General features: G+C 44.3%; 1 protein-coding gene across 2 annotated transcripts in view; it reads left to right on the forward strand.

The window, feature by feature from the left end:
* LOC310643865 (uncharacterized protein) overlaps nt 1-23,235 on the forward strand; it is a 707,877-nt gene that overhangs the window by 386,825 nt on the left and 297,817 nt on the right. The gene's annotated exons all lie outside the window — the stretch shown is intronic.

Raw genomic sequence — 23,235 nt, forward strand, 5'->3', positions numbered from 1 at the left:
TAAGTGACTCTTTGATTCTTTGCAACTGATCAATGAAATTCTTTGGTAGAATGCTGGAGAATGACCTTGCAGGTAACCTTTCTTCACCAGAATTTGGAGACGGAAGGGTTCAACCAGACACTGAAGGACAGAGAACTCTAAACCAGGGACCGGTTCCGTGGAGAGAGGTTTTTTTTCCACAGACTGGAGGGGGCTTGGTTTTATGTACTGCCTGCATCCTGCAGATGGGGCTTCGCTTGTTTTCACAGAGCAGTTTCTGGCATGCCGCAGACGGGTGCCAGTCCACGGACCGTGGGTTGGGGACCCCCTGCTCTAAATTCTGCCAATGACCTTAGGGTCACAGGAGACTATCTGATTGAAAAGAGTAGGGATGACATAAGGGGGAGAGTATTTTTATGTATTGTTAGGGATTTCAAGATGAGAAGAAAAGCAAACACAACTCTCGCGGCTGCATTCTGTACCAGTTGGAGCTTCCGGGTGGTCCTCAAGGGCAGCCCCATGTAGAGAGCGTTGCAGTAGTCTAGTTGAGAGGTCACGAGCGCATGAGTGACCGTGCATAGATCATCCCGGCTTAGATAGGGCCGCAACTGGCGCACCAGGCGAACCTGGGCGAAAGCCCCCCTAGTCACAGCTCCTATATGATCTTCCAGGGTGAGCCGTGAATCTAGGAGGACTCCCAAGTTGCGAGCCCTATCTACGGGGGGTAATAGTTCACCCCCCATAGCGAGAGGTGGAATGTCCGAATAAACCCGGGATGAAGGTATGCAAAGCCACTCGGTCTTGTCGGGGTTGAGTTGAAGTCTGTTCCTCCCCATCCAGACCCGAACCGCCTCCAGGCAACGGGACATCACGTCGAGGGCATCACTGGGGTGGTTTGGGGTCGAAAGGAAAAGCTGGGTATCATCAGCATACTGATGATACCCAACTCCAAAACCATGAATGATCTCACCCAGCGGTTTCATATAGATGTTGAACAGGAGAGGCAAGAGGACCGACCCCTGAGGAACTCCACAAATGAGAGACCTCGCGGTCGACCTCTGCCCTCCTGCCAACACCGACTGCGAACGTCCCTGGAGATAGGAGAACCACTGTAAAACCGTGCCTCCCACTCCCAATCCCCTGAGACGCCGCAGCAAGATACCATGGTCGATGGTATCGAAAGCCGCTGAGAGGTCTAATAGGACCAGAACAGAGGAATGCCCCCTGTCCCGAGCCCTCCAGAGATCATTCACCAGCGCGACCAATGCCGTCTCCGTACTGTACCCGGGCCTGAAACCCGATTGGTACGGGTCTAGATAATCCGCTTCATCCAGGACCAGAGAGAGCTGATGTGCCACCACACTCTCAACAACCTTCGCAAGAAAGCGAAGGTTGGAGACAGGACGAAAGTTGTTCAATACAGCTGGGTCCAAGGCAGGCTTCTTGAGGAGAGGCCTCACCACCGCCTCTTTCAAGACGGCGGGGAAGCTAACCTCGCTCAGAGAAGCCGATATAACTGCCTGGAACCAGCTGCGTGTCCTTGTTGTGACTCAGGGCCAGCCTGTGGGTCCGACAGCCGGCTCCGATGTATCGGAGGACTCAGATGAGGGGGAGGAGGGAGACGAACCGGCTGATGATGGTTTGGAGGCTTTGCAGAGCCCTCAGCCGGGGACCTCTTCTCAGCTGCGTGAGCCCGATAGTGCGGAAGATGATGACCCACAGCTGGCCCTGTTCAAGGACGCCCGACGCAGGAGGCAGTCGAGCAGGAACAAACAAAGAAAGGCTGTGGGACTCCTCGGGAGGAGGCACAGGGAGACCACGCCCTGAGCTCTCAATAAAAGGAGTGTTTGGGGAGGGGCTGGTTGCTGAAAGCAACTCTTCCGCTTGAGAAGACAAGCTCTAGTGTTTTTGTTAACTGCGTAATAAATCTTGGCAGAAGCCTTTTAGCCTTGAACGCTCTCCAGTCTCTTCTATCTGAATCGGGGTTTGCCTTACTACAAGGCTAGAAGAGGGCTGGTTCAGAACAGTTTGCTTTCAGCCTCCCACCCCTTACTACTACGATGGAGCAGCTTCTTGCCGAGAATGCTCAGCTCACCCAGCAACTCACTTTGCTGGCAGCTCAAGTGGCTCAACTACAAGCCCAGGTACATGCTGCACCCCCACCCAGGAGGAAATGTCAGATAGCTATGCCGGATAAATTTGCTGGCAATCCAGAACTGTTTCCTGCCTTCCTGGGACAATGCCAGCTTTTTATCAGCGTGAGAGCAGCTGATTTCCCCACTGACCGAGATAAGGTGGGATTCGTGTTGAGCCTTCTGTCGGGAGATGCAGCTCGTTGGGGCACGCCTCTGTTGGCACAGCCTAGCCCTTTGTTGGATAACTTTGGGGGGTTTTGTGACCATATGCGCCTCATGTATGAGGACCCAATTAAGGCACAGACTGCCACCCGACGCCTGAAAGCTTTGAGGCAGGGTCAGCGCCCCCTACAGGCCTACATCAGCGATTTCCGGCTGCTTAGCCAGGATTCCGCCTGGAATGAGGCTGCGCTCGTGGATGCCTTCCAGGATGGCTTGTCGGAGGAGATGTTGGATGAGCTGGCCCGCGTGGACATTCCCTCAGACCTGAATGGGCTGATCCATCTTTGTCTGCGGATCGATGCCCGGCTGCAGCAGCGTAAGAGTCGCCGTGCCACCCCACAGACCCCTGCCGCTCCTGTTGTGCGTGAGCCCCCAGTCCAGAGGGAGGAGCCAATGGAGCTGGGTGCCGCCAGGTCCCGTCTATCGGTGACGGAAATGGACAGATGACGATCGGGGGGGTTGTGTTTTTACTGTGGGGACCCTGGACATTTGGCTGCTTCTTGCCCGAAGAAGCGTCAGCGGGCGTCAGTGACCAAGCCTGCCCCGAGAAAGTCCCCTGCTTTGCTGTCGGGAAACGGCCCGAGCCCGATCTAGACGGTGTGAAAGATCGGGCGACCCACAACGACCACGCCGAGCGACGCCGTTCCGACGGTGCCTGTGAACCTCCACGGCATTTGATTTTGGAGGCACGTCTGATCCTTCCTGGCAAGCCAGAGGGGATTCCGGTCCATGCCTTAATTGACTCTGGGGCTACCACTAACTTTATGGATTCGGCCTTTGTGGCCAAATGGGCTGTTCCCCAGTGTCCAGTGGATCCGCCCATGCTTGTGGAGACCATCGATGGTCGAGTGCTCCTGTCCGGGCCTATTACGGCCGCCACGCAACCCGTGTGTATGGCCATCAGTACCCATGTGGAGGCCATTCAGTTCTACGTCACTTCGGATCTGCACTTCCCCGTGGTCTTGGGACTGGCGTGGCTCCGGGCGCATGATCCACAGATCTATTGGTCTCAGAACTTGGTCACCTTCCCAAGTTTGCAGTGCGTGGACCACACCCGCCATATCTGTGCCGGCCAGGTGGAGGGTTCCCCAGGGGTTTCCTTGCCTCCCGAACTGTCCGACTTTGCTGACGTGTTCAGCGAGTCAGAGGCGGACCAATTACCCCCGCACAGGCCCTACGACTGCTCCATTGACCTAGTCCCTGATGCGCCTCTCCCAGTGGGGCGTTTGTACTCCATGTCGGAGCCCGAGTTGGCTGCATTGCGGGACTTCCTGACAAAGAATTTGGCTCGTGGTTTCATCCGGCCCTCGTCCTCGCCAGTGTCTGCGCCCGTGCTTTTCGTCAAAAAGAAGTCGGGCGAGTTACGGCTTTGCTGTGACTACCGGAAACTCAACGCCATCACGGTGCGTAACCACTACCCGCTGCCCCTCATCCCCGAGCTCTTGGACCGACTCCGGGAGGCTAAGATCTTCACGAAACTGGACCTGCGTGGAGCTTACAACCTCGTCAGGGTTCGGCCGGGTGATGAGTGGAAGACGGCGTTTGGTACTCGCTATGGACATTTCGAGTACACGGTGATGCCGTTTGGCCTGACCAACGCCCCCGCTGTGTTTCAGCATTTTATGAACGATATCTTTCGGGATCTGTTGGACCAGTTTGTCGTGATTTACCTGGACGACATCCTGATTTACTCCCCGTCGCGTGAAGCGCATCATCAGCATCTCCGTCAGGTCCTGCAGCGCCTCCGGGAACATCGGCTGTTTGCCAAGTTGGAGAAGTGCCAGTTCTACCAGGTGACCATCGATTTCCTGGGTCACCGCATTTCTCCTGAGGGCATCGCCATGGAGCCGAGTAAAGTCGAGTCGTTGCAGAGTTGGCAACCCCCGCGTCGCGTGAAGGACGTTCAGCGACTCCTTGGATTTGCCAACTACTATCGGACATTCATCCCTGGCTTTGCTGCCTTGACAGCCCCCCTCACCCGGCTCCTGCAGAAGAAGACTCGGTTCCAGTGGAACGCCCCCGAACAACAGGCGTTCCAGGCTTTGAAGGACGCCTTCATGAAGGAGCCCATCTTGAAACATCCCGACCCGCAACGGCCGTTTGTCGTGGAGGCGGACGCCTCCGACATTGCCATTGGGGCCGTGTTACTCCAGGCAACGACGCCCAGCGGTACCCTTTTCCCTTGTGCGTATCACTCTCGGAAATTGAACCCCTCGGAGCGCAACTATACCATCTGGGAGAAGGAGCTGCTGGCCATCAAGGCGGCGTTCGAGGCTTGGAGGCATCATCTGGAGGGGGCGCGGCATCAGATCGAGGTCCGGACGGACCACAAGAATCTGGAAAGCCTGCAGACCACTCGGAATTTGAATCAACGCCAGATCCGGTGGTCCCTCTTCTTTGCGAGGTTTGACTTCCGGGTGCGGTACATACCAAGCGGGCACAACCAGAGAGCGGATGCTCTGTCCAGAAAGCCCGAATACACCCGAGCGGAAGACAAGCTTCCGCCCAGGACAGTGATCCCCGTCGAGTCTTTTGCTGCGGTGCGGGAGCCGGTGGATATACGGGCTCGGATCCGGGAGGCGCAGCAGCAGGAGGCGTGGGTGGCTCAGCGGAAGGAAGAGGTGGGGCCAGATTCGCCTTGGTCGGTCGCGGATGGACTCCTGTATTATCGTGACCGGCTCTATGTTCCAGGAGGGCCACTCAGGGGACTCGTCCTCAGCCAGTGTCATGATAACCCGGCTGCGGGGCATTTTGGCCTGTTCAAGACTCTGAACTTGGTCTCCCGTACTTTCTGGTGGCCCCGAGTCCGACACGATGTCCAGTCTTATGTCACCACCTGCATTCCTTGCAGGCAGGCCAAGTCAGCGACAGGGGCCCCGCCTGGTTTACTGCAGCCCTTGCCAACACCCAAGAGACCCTGGGGGGCTGTGTCCATGGACTTTCTGACGGATCAACCCCCATCCTCCGGCTTCACGACAGTGTTTGTGGTGGTGGACATGCTGACCAAGATGGCGCACTTCATCCCCTGTCGCGGCTTACCGTCAGCTCGCGCCACTAGTCGCATGTTCATCCAACAGGTGTTCCGGCTGCATGGCCTTCCCGATAGAGTCGTCTCCGATAGGGGGGCCCAGTTTACAGCCCGCTTCTGGCAGGAGTTGATGCGGGCGTTGGACATTAAGGTTTGCCTCTCGTCCGCGCATCATCCACAAACCGACGGGGGTACCGAGAAGGTGATCGGCATCTTAGAGCAGTATCTGCGCTGCTACGTTAACCTGCAGCAGGACAATTGGGTGGACTATTTGGCCATAGCCGAGTTTGCCTTTAACAACTCGCAGCACACCTCCACGCAGATGACACCGTTCTTGGCCAACGTGGGTTATCACCCCCGGTTTTTCCCCCTTTCTCCCGTGGACTCATCGGAGCCGGCAGCGAACGAATTTATGGCGGAGTTACAGGCGATCCATCGGTTGGTGCGACGGCAGCTGGAGAAGGCCAAGGCCGACTACAAGAGGTTCGCCGATCGGTCGAGAAGGGATACGCCTCCACTATCGGTGGGGGATCGGGTCTGGCTGTCCACCAGGAACCTACCATCCACTCGGCCGGCGAGGAAGCTGGACCACCGTTACCTTGGACCGTTCCCAGTCGAGGCCGTCATCAATCCGGTCGCCTATCGTTTAACTCTGCCACGTTCCCTGCGCGTGCACCCCGTCTTCCATCGGTCCTTGTTGGTCCCCGAACAATCGGCCTGTCCACTTCGCCAAGCGGAACCTCCCCCATCAGGAACTCGTGATGGAGGCAGCACCCCCGAGTACAGGTCGCCAGCATCAGGGATTCCCGCTGGCTGAAAGGTCGCTTCCAGTACCTGATCGAGTGGAAAGGGTACGGGCCGGAGGACTTCACATGGGAAGACGCGACCGCCGTTCATGCCCCTGCGTTGGTGACTGCTTTTCACGAACAGTTCCCATCCCGACCGCATCCGGATCGGCAGACCCGGGGGAAGGGCCCTGCGGTGCGGGATAGTGTTGTGACTCAGGGCCAGCCTGTGGGTCCGACAGCCGGCTCCGATGTATCGGAGGACTCAGATGAGGGGGAGGAGGGAGACGAACCGGCTGATGATAGTTTGGAGGCTTTGCAGAGCCCTCAGCCGGGGACCTCTTCTCAGCTGCGTGAGCCCGATAGTGCGGAAGATGATGACCCACAGCTGGCCCTGTTCAAGGACGCCCGACGCAGGAGGCAGTCGAGCAGGAACAAACAAAGAAAGGCTGTGGGACTCCTCGGGAGGAGGCACAGGGAGACCACGCCCTGAGCTCTCAATAAAAGGAGTGTTTGGGGAGGGGCTGGTTGCTGAAAGCAACTCTTCCGCTTGAGAAGACAAGCTCTAGTGTTTTTGTTAACTGCGTAATAAATCTTGGCAGACGCCTTTTAGCCTTGAACGCTCTCCAGTCTCTTCTATCTGAATAGGGGTTTGCCTTACTACAAGGCTAGAAGAGGGCTGGTTCAGAACAGTCCTCTCCCGGGCTGCATAAACCAGCCAGGAAGGGCACGGGTCCAATAAACATGTGGTGGTGCTCAGCCTCCCCATGATCCTGTCCACTTCCTCCAGAGTCACAGAATCAAACTTCTCCCAGGTGATATCGACAAGACCGCCTTATTTATATTTCACCCTTTTCAGGTAACTTGTAACATTAAAATCCCAAACGTGCGCTCAGTTAATTTATTCGGCCATATGCATTTTTTACTCATCCATAAATATATAAACATACGTTGCACATTATTATTCCCTGTTCTCAGTTTTGAACCATCCTCTAAGCCAGGGCTTTTCAATCAGTGATACGGGTACCACCTGTGGTACATTAGCACCTGGCAGGTGGTACACGACCATCCTAGAAAAGTAGCAGGGCAGGGGAATGGCAGCACCACACAAGCCTGAGCGAGAGATGGCTGGAGCTGCAGGGCTGTCAAGGCTCAGCAGAAGCACCAGGATCAGCACCAGCCCCCAGCTGGAGCTCGGCACTGATCCCGGCACGTCTGCTGAGCCCAGAAGCGTCAATCAGCTGGAATGTTGCAACATCCCCAGGGTCGTGTGATTTATATTCAGATGCTTGGCAACTCATTCATATTTATGACGGTCACAGTGTCCCAGGGTCATATGAAGTGACCAAAACCTGCTGCAACCACCCAGCAGACGGAGAGAATAAAAACCAAACACCCGCCCCCACCCCACCTCTGCTGCCAATCCTCGACAGAAACGCTCTCAACAATGAAAACCTCGGACATGAGAAAAGCGCCACCGGGTGGGCAGGCAGGTGTGTTGCTCAGCTGTGTCTTGGGGGAACTTTTTTCAGTGCCATTATAAGTTCAAATAGTCACTAAGCAAACTGTTGTAAGTCGAGGACTACCTGTACTTCATTTTTTTCCTTTTGTGGGGGTCATCAAGTTTTTGACACCTTGCTAGGCGACTGGTGGTACTTGGATGTTGCCATTTCCTAAAAGTGGTACAATGGGTGAAAAAGTTGAAAAGCCCTGCTCTAGGTATGTCATTTATTCACATGGAAGTTTTCATCATCTGTCATTGTTTCTGAATTTAGTAACCAACCTTCAACTCCATATTCGCACAAAGTATTCCAAAATTCAAGTCTTTTCACTTTATTCACTAAACATAAACCTTTCTCACAATCATATATTTCTCAATGACCTGGTTTACACACCAGCCCAGGTTAAAGTTGTATTGCATTTGCAACATTTTACTGGTAACTGCTTCTTCTACCTTTCCAGTCCAAATTTTGGAACTTTGCCAGTGCAACTTTGCCAGAGTTCTTCAAACTATCTGCTAAGGATGCAGCCTTCACACTTCACACGCAAAGTAGCATTGCTGCTTCTTAACCAAATCTTATTCGTATTTAAACTTTTCCCCAGTTATACCATCTACTTCTGCAGCTTGGTCATTATTCAAGAGTCATACATTTATTAAATCTTTCTCAGCATTTTACTATCCCACTCTTTCAAATGTTTCTGGCTTACCATCATTTCAGTTTCATTCTAAATCATTTTAATTCCATTTTAATTCCATTCGCCTGCTGGAGGCTTCTTGTCATCCTCTTCACAGAAGTATCTTTCCCACTGTACATTATATATTTTCATTCTTTGCAGCATTTTCTTGTATCCAGTTTTCTTCAGTTCATTCTTCCAAGTACCTTCTTTATGCTTGCCATTAGCATAACTACACACTTGTATGTCACTCTGTAACCTCATTCTTTTCACTTTGTTCTAAGCTCCTTCAACATCTTTCTTCACATTCAGTAAGGCTGAGTCTGATGTACAATATGTTTTCACACAAGTCTTGTGCATTCTCTTCCTGCAGTCATTCCACTTTCACTCTGTCGTCTTTCATATCTTTCCACCTTATCTTCCATTTTATCTTTTTCCCCCAAATCCTTCCTTTACTTCCTGGTTTATCTGATATTCAGAGTCTCTAATCACCCTTCCCTAATCTTCTGTCTTTCTGAAGTAAATAGCAATAGCACTTAGATCAGGGATGTCAAACTGCCAGCCCACGGGCTGGTTGCATCATACAGAGGCCACGCCCACCCCAGCTCCGGCAATGCAAAAAAGTCACGATATGTCACAACATGTTAGGTGACGGAGCACGTTTGACAGCCATGAATTAGACTTACATACCACTTCACAATGCTTTACAGCCCTTTCTAAGCAGTTTATAGAGTCAGCAACAATCTTCCCCCAACAATCTGGGTACTCATTTTATCAATCTCAGAAGGATGAAAGGCTGAGTCAACCTTGAGCCTGTGAGAATCGAACTGCTGGCAGTGGGCAGAGTTAGCCTGCAATACTGCATTCTAACCACTGTACCACCACAGCTCTAATGTTTTGGGATAATTATGAAAGGGAGAAAACTAAATGTCACCCATGCTGAAGACATCCAACTCCAAATAATTCTGGTGACCTTGCCCAGAATTCCTATAGATATTAAAGCAACAAGAGTGACAGATTTGTTCCCTGTGGAACTTCACGGCCTAACATCCATGAGGCCAAGCAGAAATCTCTCAAAGCTGTATTCTTGCTGCCAAACCAGATAGGAAACTTGACCGGAATGTGTGCAGATAGTCCATATCCTCCAAGTACATATGAAAGGGATATAACTCTGAGTAAGTATGCATCCGGCAAAGGCTACAGTTTTAAAGTTAGCTGATAAATATTAATAGATGCGTATATTGAAAAATACTAAGTTCTGGAAGCAAATCATAAAGCGTAGCTATAATTTTAATTCTGCATCTGTAATCTTACTAACTACACCTGCTTATACTAAATACTGTTGGAGATAATGGGAACGGGTGAACTTTGAGGCTACCTCGAGCTATTTTGAATAAATATCAACTTCTCAATTTTTCTGTGACATAGAATGTTGGATATGGGCAGTTCATAAAAGAAGCTTGCTGTGCTTTGAACATATTTACAGCTCCATTTGTTTCTTCTACCCAGTCTGTTGAGAATGATGGTGTGATGATCTTACTCACTTAGCATTCCTGCATTGCAGTGGTTCCCTGCATGTTTGCCTCAAAATAAAAATAGAAATTATGCAGAAAACTGGTTGCCTGCATTAGCTAGAATGAGCCAGCAGAGTGCAATATGGCCCCACTATTGGTTATGTACTGGAAACTTTCAAAAACGTTTAATTTCTGTATGCAGTTGCAAATGGAATTGTGTTAAGCAGGTAAATCTACATACAGACCAAAGTCCCAACTTGTATCCTGAAGGCATAGCACAACATAAAGCAAATTTTAATTCTGCATACTTATGGGACATTCAACAGTAATGGATATTGTGAACACAACAAGAGATAGAAAAGCCTATTCATAGTGCCTTCCTTAGAGAGGGCCCTTCATGTGTGTGAAAGCCCTAATAAGCAGGCATATACATAGAATGAAGGCTACTGCTAAGCTTGTAAGCCGCCCTGAGTCTTTGGAGAAGGGCAGGATATAAATGGAATTAAAATAAAAAAAAATCACTAAATGATAGATAAGCCTATTAACGAACAGAACAATGACTCAGCTCTCAAGTTACGTTCCATTTTCATGTCACAGGTCACGTTTTCTTTGATTAATTTTAAAGTTTGTAGGAATATTCATATCCCATAATCCAATATTTGTTCATTTTTTTAGATGACTATTGAAACAAATACTTGAGGGACAGAAAATAGATACAGAAGTGTACACTAACAGCTTTTGTTTCAAAAGAGAGAGAACTTGATTCCCATCCTTGTTCTTAAATGGAAAGAAAAGTTTGCGTTCTCAGTTGTTAGGATCCTTCTGAATTTTGCCCATTCCTCTAAAAATATAAATTTTTACTTCAGAATATATCTATCTGTCTGTATATAATCTACCAAGAGTGGATTACATAACACTACAGCATATTAAGAGAACCGTGAACTTTGGTGTTGAAGACTCCTGAGAATATCATGGATAGCCAAGAAAACAAACTTATCAAACAAAACAACCCAGAGTTCTCACTTGAGAGACAAATGACCAGATTCAAATTATCATACTTTGGAAACATGATTTGTTCCCAAAGACCCAGTTCTCTGGAGAGATCAATATCTTTGAGAAAGGTAGAAAGAAAGAGAAGACGACAACCAGGGGAATTGCAACTATACTTTTAGTGGATGCACAATTAGAAGACTTAAAGGATTAGCTTGGAGACAGGTCCCAGATAAAAATCTGTGATCACTAAAGAATCAATAGGACTTGAATGGCATATCACATTGGTTACTTGAGATACTGCCTTTTGTTCATGGTATCTGATCTTGCAGGGTTGATGTGCTCTGTGTTTCTTTGATTAAACAAGGCTATGTAATACTGTATACCAAGGCCCTGCAAACATGCCTTCTCTGTAACCATGCTTGTCCTCCAGAACGGAGAGATAGCTTGAGATCTGGATAGCTCCCCCTCCACTGTTGTTCAGAAGATTCACGAAGTTTAGGCTCTTCTCTCAGGTGTTTGGCATGGGACAGTGAAGTTTCTTGTTTCATTCCATTTGGTTTCTCATACTTGCCATCTTTTATCTTTATCTTTCATGTTTATTGGTTTTACTGATATTTCTTTGATTGTTTTGAGACCCTAGAGTCACTGGGAATTGGCTGATTTATTACCTTAACAAATTATTATGGTATAACCAATCACAGATCATGCCATTTATTGACTACTCCATATAGAGTCCTTTTACTTTAATGACATTGCATTTTCTTCCTAATTTTTACCCTAGAGCACTGGAGAACCCCAAAAGGCTGCTGGAAAAGACTTCTAATATGTCCATACACTCACTATGAAATACAGCTTACTCAGAGGCATTCAGCAGAGCTAAGGGAGAGCATATGATCAAATAAGCACTGCACTGGCCCTTTTATACACTCATTATTACATTACATACACAGGGGGCAACGGTGCATTGCAACGTTGTGGCTCTAGTTATTCTGCTGAAGGCATTGGAGTCTGTGGGAATTTCTCAGTGTCTCAGTTAAAGGATTTGGAAGGCTCAGGGTCTATCCATCTTCAGCCATGGAAACCCACCCAGGGTTACCTCATGGTAAGATGGGCAGCCAACAAATTTAATAAAATAAATAAAATAAACTCAAGCGAGTGACTTGGAGCTACTCCCTCTCCTTCTACCCAGCCCTCTTCACACAGTTGATGTTCGGGGAAATAAAAGAGCTCCTGGAGGAAAGGCATGATCCAAGCCTAATCAACCAACAAATAATAAATAAAGTTGGCATTTTTTAAATTAATTTAGAACATAGCTCTTCAAAGTTTGGTTTCCAATGGACCCGGGATAACTGAAGTCTTCTTTGGTATAATAGCTGCACATCTTTTTCTGAAAGGCAGATTCAGCTATATGAGGCTGTATCAAGACACATGGGAGATAGGGAAATAAATGTTAAAGATATATAGAGGGAAACACACTGCTCAAGCTATGCTTTTAGTGGTATTCAACATTATGTAGAGTGCAGGGAATGTGAAAAAGCGGAGACAGCAAGAAATTAAAGGCATGAGACATAGCTAAAACTAGTATTTGTATTCACAACATTCTGAAGTACAGTGGCACAACTAAACATTCTCCACTCTGTCATTTTTTTTACAGTCCAGTTGCAGAACACTAAAGATTTCTAAGCCCAGCATCTTATTTCCTTGAAGCCCACAAAACAGGACAGAGCAGTAAATGCAGATTTAAAGAACCTGTTAATATATTAATAAAAGAGCCCAGGCTAAACAGATGGGTTAGAATACATCAGGTGCTTTTCTCAAAGTTATCTGATCATTTCAAAAGAAGGAATGATAAGAATTAAACACTATACCCAATCTGAATCAGGACAAAAAGAACTAACCTAAAAGACAAGCTTAAAAATAAAGGGCAGAATATTGATCCCAGAGATGTTAGGTTTTCCCCCTTTTTCTGCAAAGCAACGGAAAAGGCTTCAGCTGGAAAAGGTATTTGGTACAGTTGGGAAGGCTTGGCAGACTTTGTATCTTTTTATGCACATCTGGAGTTGAAAATATTTTTCCTTAAAATTAAAAAAATGGCATGAGGTAATCTATTAAAGCTTGTTTGGGTATGGAATACCTTGTTTCTTTCAGACTTATATTTAGAAACATAAAAACATAAACTGACAGTAGAAAAAGGCCTAGTGGGCCATCAAGTCTGCCCTGTGTGTTTATTTGTGTTTTTTTTCTCTTTTTAATTTATATAATTATTACTTTTATATTTTATTTATCTTTGTTGGTTGATGGACGTGTATTTATCCCAAGCATATTTAAATTCACTTATTGATGCCTTTGAACTATGGTGCTGGAGAAGACTCCTGTGAGTCCCTTGGACTGCAAGGCGATCAAACCGGTCAGTCCTAGAGGAGATCAACCCTGACTGCTCTTTAGAAGGCCAGATCCTGAAGCTAAAACTCAAATACTTTGGCCACCTAATGAGAAGGAAGGACTCACTGGAGAAGAGCCTAATGCTGGGAAAGATTGAGGGCAAGAGAAGAAGGGGACGACAGAGAATGAGGTGGCTGGATGGAGTCACTGAAGCAGTAGGCGTGAGCTTAAATGGACTCCAGAAGATGGTAGAGGACAGGAAGGCCTGGAGGATCATTGTCCATAGGGTCGCAATGGGTCGGACACGACTTCGCAACTAACAACAACAACAACATTGATGTCTGACCCTCCGCTGGAGTGTTAGTTCCAAGCTTCCTCTACTCTTTCTGTGGAGTAATACTTTCTAACATTACTTTTGAGCTTCCTTCCTCTCAGTTGCTATGTCCTTGATTTTTCTTCAATATTGAAAATATTTTTTGCTTAATATCAATTTTTTTTACCATTCTAGTAAATTCAGCATGTATCTGGTAAGCACAGATAATATTCCAATGGTTGTTGGAATTAAATGTTGTGCCAAACCAAGGTTCTTTTTTTAAAGATGCAATCCCATTAAAGGCAATGAGGCTAATTCTAAGCAGGGATGTTTAAGATTCTGTTATATATGTCTGAAAGTGAATTCCAGTACCCTACCCATGGCTGGCTTTAGGTTAAGGCCAAGTGGGCACTGGCTAAGGCCGCCAAAGCTTAGGGGGCACCAATGTCACCTCTATTTCCACGAACAAATTCCATAAGAAAAACCATTTACATTTCCCCTACTTTTAAAAAATCAAACTTTCTATCACAAAAAAGATGTTGAGAGTTTAGGAAAAAAAAATCAGAGAAGAGCAATTAAGATGATCAAAGGCCTGGAGACCAAAATGTACAAAGAACGGCTGTGGAACTTGGGTTTGGCTAAAGAAAAGAAGAAATAGGGGAGACAGGATAGCAGTGTTCCAGTATCTGAGGGGCTGCCACAAGGCAGAGGGGGCCATGTTGTTCACCAGAGCACCAGAGGGAAGGACGAGAAACAATGGTTGGAAACTGATCAAAGAGAGAAGCAACCTGGAATTAAGGAGAAACTTCCTGACAGTAAGGACAATCAACCAGTGGGAACAGCTTACCCCAGAAATCATGGGTGCTCCATCACTGGAAATTTTTAAGAAGAGACTGGACAATCACCTGTCTGAGATGGTATAGACTCTCCTCCTTGAGTGGGGGTCTGGACTAGAAGACCTCCAAGGTCCCTTCCAGCTAGATTCTATTCTATTCTATTCTATTCTATTCTATTCTATTCTATTCTATTCTATTCTATTCTATTCTATTCTATTTATTCTATTCTATTCTATTCTATTCTATTCTATTCTATTCTATTCTATTCTATTCTATTCTATTCTTGTTAATATATGATTTCAGGTATATTACATTGAGAGTCATTTTCAATTAACTATAGTTGACAACTCTGTTTCAGTGCAGTGGTAGACCAAGTCATGTCACACATAGCAGATGTTAAACAAATCATTCTAAAAATTGAAAAATTCACATTTGTGGGAGGTGGCACCATCAGTCAATGTGTCCTAGGGACACCATATTCCTTTGAGCCAGCACTGGCAATCATTTCTGTGATAGATATACTGTAATTTGTACCACCTCTAAAACAGTAACTTCCAGCTTCAGTTTTCTTTAAATGAGAAAATGACTCCTCATTATTTCATATATACAGAAATGTCTGGGTTGATGTAGAAGGAAGAGATATGCCTTGAAGGATAGGAGAAAGAGCTACTTCCAATGGTTAGATAAACAGGTCTAAGCCCAGACCAAAAAAGGAATTTGAGAAAATATCTCAGACAATCCCCTCCATAGTTCACCCAAAGATAGAGGGAGGAGAGAGCACTTTCAGACCTGCAATACTTTGCTACTATAACTATTGCAATAACAGTAGTACTGGCCCACATGGCATTGGGGTTTTTTTAACCTCATTTGCTTTGTTGAGTGACAGGCAGAGGCAACCAGGTCTGCAAGATGGTGGGCATAGAAATCCAGCTCTTCGTCTTTTGTACACATGTCATCACCCATGTACAAAAGAGGTGAAGCTTGTGTTGCAATGCTGAGCCTGCAATCTTGCAAATTTTGATACACAACCCCTTCCCTGAAAGACACCCACAGCTTACAAGCTAAACAGTGCTAGGAGGGGGGAATTTCATGCTCTAAAAAGTGGTGAAATCAAACCACATGTATAAAATGAGCGAGAGAAACAGAATCAAATTGCTAATATTTGAACATTGAATTCTAAATTATAATCTCCCAAACCAAAGAAGCTAACAAATGTTACATGCTTACAAAAGATTTGTATAACAACCTTTTAAGAGCTGGGATAGAAGTGTTCTCAATGCAGCGCACTATCCAGTGATGGGATGACGGTTGTTATCAAGAATGCAGGGAAAGTTGATATCTTTCTTTCCATTTCCCACTGAAACCTTCTTCAGAGGAACATGAATATTTGGCTCTTCATTCACATGCAATTTGTATTTTCTACTGACCATGTTCTTGATACATTTCCTCAAGGAGCCAATTTGTTCCAGAAAAGACAGTGAAATGGAAGCTGGGGGACTGATAGCAACAAGAATGTAAAATTCAAAATTGCGCATGGAACGACAGAACCATCATTTAGAAAAAGAAGCCTTTTTTTCATTTACTAGATTTAAAGCAGTTGCTCCTGAAGATCTAGCCCTATGTACAAATACCTAAAGAACAGTTAACTTTATTCTACCAGTGAAAGATAGAAGTAAATGTTCCTTGTTAAAACATAATGCATAAAACTACTAATCTTTGTTAGCTGTTAATGCTCTCAAAAAGTTCTTTTTTTGTCTCTGTCCATTCACATACATGCAGTATATGCTAGTCCACACTTGTATGTGAATGAAAAACTAATCACGATCAATAAAAATCCAGCAACTAGTCTGATATTTCTTCTACTCTAATTAACTTTACCACTTATTTTATTTGTCCTATCTTTCCCCAATAAACCCAAAGGAGACACAGGATATTGGACTAGAGAAGACCTTCAATATTTTGATACTATTTTTTGAAGTTACCTAGTTTGGTAATGAAATGTCTGCAAGAAAACAACCCAACTCAGAGAGCCTCAAGGACCCTGCAATATAATATCTTTATGGCAGTACAGCAACAACTTGAATTCATAGGATATTGTTATTTCTTAAAACAATTATGTATAGTTTAGCAGAAGATTATCTAGAAATAAGTTTCACTGTATTTAGTGGGATTCCTTACAGGTCTGTGGCCTTAGAAATCTGCCTTTAAAAGACAGTTTAGTCATATTTTAATAATAAAGGCTACATTCATGGCTGAAGTTCTGAGATTTGAATTGTATTGCATTACTTTATACCAGTGCTTTTTTTGTAAAAGAAAAAGGTGCCGGAACTCACACATGGCATACAACCCGCCTTGCCTACCCTACAAGGTTCCATCCAAAAAAGGTGCCGGAACTCCGTTCTGAGCGTTCTATGAGAAAAAAAGCCCTGATTAATACTAATTAGGCTATGCGTAATAGTTTATATTGACTTTGCACCATAGCAAATATGGGATTCCCATCAAGGTGAGGAGGAACACAATTCTTCTCAACAAGACACCTTAAACCTCAACTAGCACTTGCAATGTTTACCACAAATACAGTATCGCGTGCTTTTGTACGCATAATTCTATTAAAAATATAGAAAACACATTCATGTTCTTAGAGCAGAGAAAAGACAAGTTATTGGCTAGCTTTTGTAGGGCAGGCTCAGAGAAACAACAGAGAATATAGTCCTTCCAGGACAGGCTAAATGTATCTATTGACCATAAGGAAGCATGCCTGGGAGATGGGCTAACATACAGTAACATACAGTATTAACTTTCTACAGGAAGGAAATTTTTGATGTGGAGAAATATTCAAATATTCAATCTCCTGCTTGCATTCCAAAGTGATATGATTTCAGAAAAGCTAATTATTTAATTCCTTAATAGGTAGCTGTTTAGGTAATTGGACATAAAGTGAATTGTTCATAAGTGAATTACTCTCAAAGTGTATTCTTGAGCTAGCAGTAGTTGAAACCTTGAGTTTCAGCTATGCAATTACCTTTACAGAATTGCATCAACCTGAGCACACTGCATTGCCGGGGCATATGCAGCAAAACTCAGTTCACAAATATACTCTCATAAAAAAAAGAAAAATACTTTTTCTTTCCTAACCTGGGAGGACAAATGAGTTTTCCATTCCAAGAAACTCTGTTAGCAAATTTAAAAATAGAATATGGATCAGAGAGCAAGGAAATTAAGAGGTATGGTATGATCATTAAGCAAATGATAATATAAAAAATTGAAAAGTATGCACAAATACACAAATGAGTTTTTGCGAAATAAAGGATTAGAGTGCACAATACTGGAAGCATGTGAAAAACTATTTTGGTAATGGATGTGATAAAATATTTTCATCTAATTAGATAAAATTCCCCGAATGTAAGTATAAGACATAAAACAGGTAGTCCTCGAACAGTTCATTTAGTGACTGTTCGAAGTTACAACGGCACTGAAAAAAGTGACTTATGACCATTTTTCACACTTACGACCGTTGCAGCAGCCCCATGGTCACGTGATTTACATTCAGATGCTTGACAGCTGACTCGCATTTATGACCTTTGCAGTATCCCAGAATCATGTGATCCCTTTTTGCGAACTTCCGACAAGCAAAGTCAATGGGGAAGCAAGATTCACTAAACAACCGTGTTACTAATTTAAGAACTGCAGAGATTCGCTTAACAAATGTGGCGAGAAAAGACGTAAAATGGGCCAAAACTCAACAGATTTCTCACTTAGCAACATGAATGTTGGGCTCAGTCGTTACTTGAGGACTCCCTGTATCGTGTTTTAGAAAACCAGTGCACAATATTTTTGCCCCTTTCCAGATTGTTATTTCTCACACGATGTTAACCATTTCTCCACTTCCTAAGGCCCCATTGAATTACACCACCTGAAAGCATCCACTACAATGCTGCCTTTCCACCTCCTTGCAGTGGCACGCAGGCTTAACCTTTAACAAAAGCCCAGCTGCAGTTTTATAGAATTAGAATTCACGAAATTGGTTCAAACATTAAAAGAATGGCCCAGAAAGCAAACCACTTCGTTAAAGACAGAAAAGCATATCTGTTCCAACAGAAATTACTACTATTCGACAAGTTCAGTTTGCTTCTATTAGTTGTATGCTCAGCTGTGATAAAAAGAGCTCCTTTCATTTCCAAAGGGGGAAAAAAAATAACCTTCCAATTAACCATTTTTCCTCCTGAAACCATGAATCCCTTTTTAATTTAAACACAGCTTGTATGTCAACTTGGCCTTCAAGTTTATCTTACATCATCAATTTCTAAAAATAAAGAAACTGTCTCCTTTTTCTTCAATGATTCTGTTCTTTAGGTACAGTGCTACGAAGAAACTTCTAATACCATAAACATCCATAGAAAGAAAGAAAATCCTCAAGTATTATTTAACGCAGAACAATAATTTCAGCCTAAAATATTAGTTCAGTTTTCCAAAACATTATACAAAAGAGCAGTTTTCCAAATTATCTGTTTCACATGCAACGTTCGGCCATATGTATAGCTCCCCATTCCTTCTTTGTTACAGAAGCCGTTCATTCATAAATGCATGTCCTGGTGCTTTTTTCAACTGCAATGAATGAAGACTGATCATAGTTTTTAAATTTGGTTTCTTATTGGTTTAAATTGATCTTATTTCTTATATTGTTTAATCCTCTTTTAATTTTTGTATTTATATCTTTTAACTTTTTATTGTTGTGAGCCGCCCTGAGTCCTCAGGGAGAAGGGCGGCATATAAATTTAATAAACCTTAAACCTTAAGATTTTCTTGACCATTCAGAACTTCACACTGGAGCAGAAGTAGAATTCTGGGTTAATACGCCCAATTCTTGACTTCCGGTGGCGTCGCGGCGCCGAAGACAGCCTTCCCGGGCTGCCCGCGGCTCAGCTGTTTGTTTTTTCGCCCGTAACAGCGCCGAACAGCTGTTCGGGCGAAATTGAAGCCCCCTCCTCGGGAGAAGAGGAGGGGGTGAGGCCCCAGGTAGGGGTAGAGCTCTCCGAGGCCGCCTGAGCTTGGAGCTTGGGCGGCTGAAGGATTGAACTCCCCCGTAGCCTGGGTTGCTCCCAGCTGGCCGGCGTGTCTGCTCTGAACTTTCTGGAGCGGAGCCAGGCGTCTGCGAACCATCCCTGCCTGAAGAAAGGACTATGATTTAAAGGAGCAGGCAGAGCGGTACAAGAGATAAAGGTGAAGAGGCTTATTTTAATATACTCTCTAACTACTTGAACTTTTTAAACTCTAAGTGAAAGTGCGTCATATTTGAGGATTAAAAGATGGCGGCGAAACCTCCCCCTAAAACTCTTCGGAGTGGTGGATCCTCGCCAGTGCAACAATCATCTTTACAGGCGTTGCACCCTTCTGAAGCGCTGACAGCGAAGGAGTTTCGAGATGCTGTGGATAAACTTTTGGACTCAATTAATCAATCAATGGCTGATAAATTTGCGCAGATGGAGGAGAAATTGGAGAAACTGGAGGAGAGAATGGAAGAGAGGATGGAACAGAAGCTCAGCGTGATGAAGGTAGACATTTTGTCTTCAGTGCATAAAGTGGCGGAATGTGTGGAAGAATTAGATGAAAAGATGGATGATTTGGCTCAAAGGAATGCTATATTAGAAGTTAAAGTAAGAGAGAATGAAAATGTAAGAGATAAACTGGAGAAGGACTTAAGTTTAGCCCAATTTTACCAGATGCAGTTTGCTGTCAGAATCAGAGGTTTAAAAGAGGATACTAAAGAAGACTTGAAGCAGCTGATCTCTGAGGCTTTTGAAGAAGTATTAAACCTGCCAGCATCTGAAATAAGAGCAGCTATGGATAAAGTGTTTCGGGTGAATTCATGGATTGCCAGACAGAGGAAGTTGCCTAGAGATGTGGTGGTTTATTTTGCAAAAAGAGAGATCAGAGATCAAATTATACAAGCTGCCTATGATGTTAAAGTGGTGATTGCTGAACAAGAAGTTTTGGTTTTAAAAGAAATTCCTCCAAGGATTTTAAGGGGAAGGAAGGATTATACATTCCTCGTGCATGAGCTCAAGCAAAGAGATATAAGGTTCAGATGGGAGATTCCTCAGGGGCTGATGGTGATGCATGAAGGTAAAAGGTACCGGTTGATTACTGTGAAGCAAGCGCGTGATTTTTACAACAATGTTTTAAAAGCAACTCCATTAACGCTCCTGGAAGCTGGGAAAGGATCTGGAGAAGAAGAACAACAAGAGGAGGAAACGGAGGAAAGTGGAGTGGGAGGAGATCAAGTTACAACTTCTTTGGATGATCCTAGAGAGCAAAGAGTGACGCGTGCTGCTTTAAAACGAGCAAAGAAGATAATAGAACAAGATCAACAAAAGTCTTCAGTTTCTTCGCAACGTACATACAGTCAAGCTGTGGGAGGAGCTCGGCCTAAAGAAGTTAGTCCTATCAAGGCTGTGGTCCATGGGCTTCTGGAGAATATTCATGGCAACTAAATTCTTAACTTGGAATGTTAATGGACTGAATTCACCGCAGAAGAGGAAGAAAGTTTTTCAATATTTAAAGCAATTTAAGATAGACGTTATATGTTTGCAAGAAACGCATATTAGAGTTTTGGATCAAAAGTATTTATTGAACGCGAGACTGGGTACGCATTTTGTTGCCTCTGCAGAGAATAAGAAAAATGGAGTAGTTGTTTATGTTAAAAGTGCTCTAACAGCAGATTTAATTGAAGCAGATAAGCATGGAAGATATGTTATGATTGAGCTGCTGTTAGAAGGTAAAAAGATGCTTCTAGTTGGACTATATGCACCTAACCAACAACAAGCTGATTTTTTTAGCTTACTTCATACAAAGCTTACCCAGTTGGATTATAAATCTTTTATTTTTATGGGAGATTGGAATGGTGTTCTGGATGTACACTTGGATAAAGCTGGAGCTTTTAAGCGTGTTCCAAGCCACGCCAGATTGCCTAAAACTTTTTTTGAATTGAAGGATGATTTGGAATTGCGAGATATCTGGCGTGAGAGGCACCTGCAGGAGAAGGATTATACTTTTTACTCTGACAGACACCAATCTTTCTCAAGGATTGATTTTATTTTGTTGACTAATGACTTCTTTTTGAGAACTAAAAAAGTGAAGATATGTGCAAGAACTATTTCAGACCACAGTCCAGTTTGGTTGGAGATTGATAAGGAGAAAAGAGATAGGCGCTCGTGGCGCCTAAATGAGAACTTGTTTAGAGATCAGAAAAATGTGGAAGAATGTAAACAGCGGATGAAGGATTTTTTCGAGATTAATATGAATAAGGGTACCTCGATGGATATGGTTTGGGATGCTAGTAAGGCCTATATGAGAGGGGTGTTGATATATATGAATAATAGACGTAGACGTGTAATGGAAACTAGAAGGAAAGAACTGGAGAATGAAATAAAAGAAAAAGAAAGGGTTTTGATTTTGAATCCAGGGGACGTGAAGATTAAAGAGGCTATTAGGCTGTTAAGAGGACAATTTGATAAATTAATGGCAGACCAAGTGGCAACCAATCTGCGGTTTTCTAGGCATAATACTTTTTGCAACGCTAATAAACCAGGCAGATGGTTAGCCTATAGACTGAGGAAGAAACAAAGGGCCTCTAACATAGACAAGATTGAATATAAAGGAAGGGTTGTGTTTCAACAGAATCTAATTAAGGATGCTTTTGTGGATTTTTATTCGAAATTATATACCAAAGAGGAAATTGAGGTAAAAGACATTGATAAATATTTGGAGAATGCTAATATTCCGGTCCTTACGCAAGCACAAAGAGAGGGGATTAACCAACTGATCACAGAAGAAGAAATCCTTACAGCAATTAAGGATTTGAAGGTTGATAAGGCGCCCGGTACGGATGGCTTGTCTGCGGCCTTTTATAAAAATTTACAATTTGAGATGATAAAACCGTTAAAGGAACTGTTCCAGACAATCCAGAGGGGGGGAAAGGTGCCACCGTCTTGGAGAACAGCTTTTATCTCATTGATTCCGAAGGAAGATCAGGATGCTACTCAAGTTAAAAATTACAGACCGATTTCGCTTTTAAATACAGATTATAAGATATTTGCTAAGGTTTTGGCTAATAGACTGATGAGGGTTCTGCAACAGGTGATTCATGGGGATCAAACGGGGTTTATTAGTGGTAGGCAAATGAAAAATAATGTTAGACATATAGTTGATGTGTTAGAGTTTTTGGAAAGACACAACCAGATCTCTGCAGCGCTAATCTTTTTAGATGCTGAAAAGGCTTTTGATCAATTGAATTGGCAATTTCTGTTGAGAATGTTAGATAAAATGGATTTTGGGGAAAATTTCTTGCAGCCGATTAGGGCATTATATCAAAAGCAAACTGCCCGAATCATAGTTAACAATAGCTTGACGGCAGTATGTAATATTGAGAAGGGTACAAGGCAAGGATGTCCGTTATCGCCCTTGCTATTTGTATTAACTTTAGAGATATTATTGAACAAGATTCGGAATTCGGAAAAAATTAAGGGGATACAAGTTGGAGATCAAGATTATAGATTGAGAGCATTTGCAGATGATCTGGTTGTTACAGTGACCCAGCCAGAGAATTCTGTTGTGGACCTGATAGAGATAATAACACAATATGGGAAGGTTTCTGGATTTAAAGTAAATGTACAGAAAACTAAAATTTTGGCTAGAAACATGACAGTTTCACAGAAGGCCTTCTTGGAAGGATTAACTGGATTTGAGATTGTTAAAAGGGTTAAATATTTGGGGGTAATTTTGTCGCCCTCGAATACAAAGCTATATAAAAATAATTACGAAAAATTGTGGGGGAAAATTCAAAAAGAATTGGAGAGTTGGCAAAAATTGCAATT

Source organism: Vipera ursinii (genome assembly GCF_947247035.1).
Source record: "Vipera ursinii genome assembly, chromosome: 1".
Lineage (NCBI taxonomy): Eukaryota > Metazoa > Chordata > Lepidosauria > Squamata > Viperidae > Vipera > Vipera ursinii.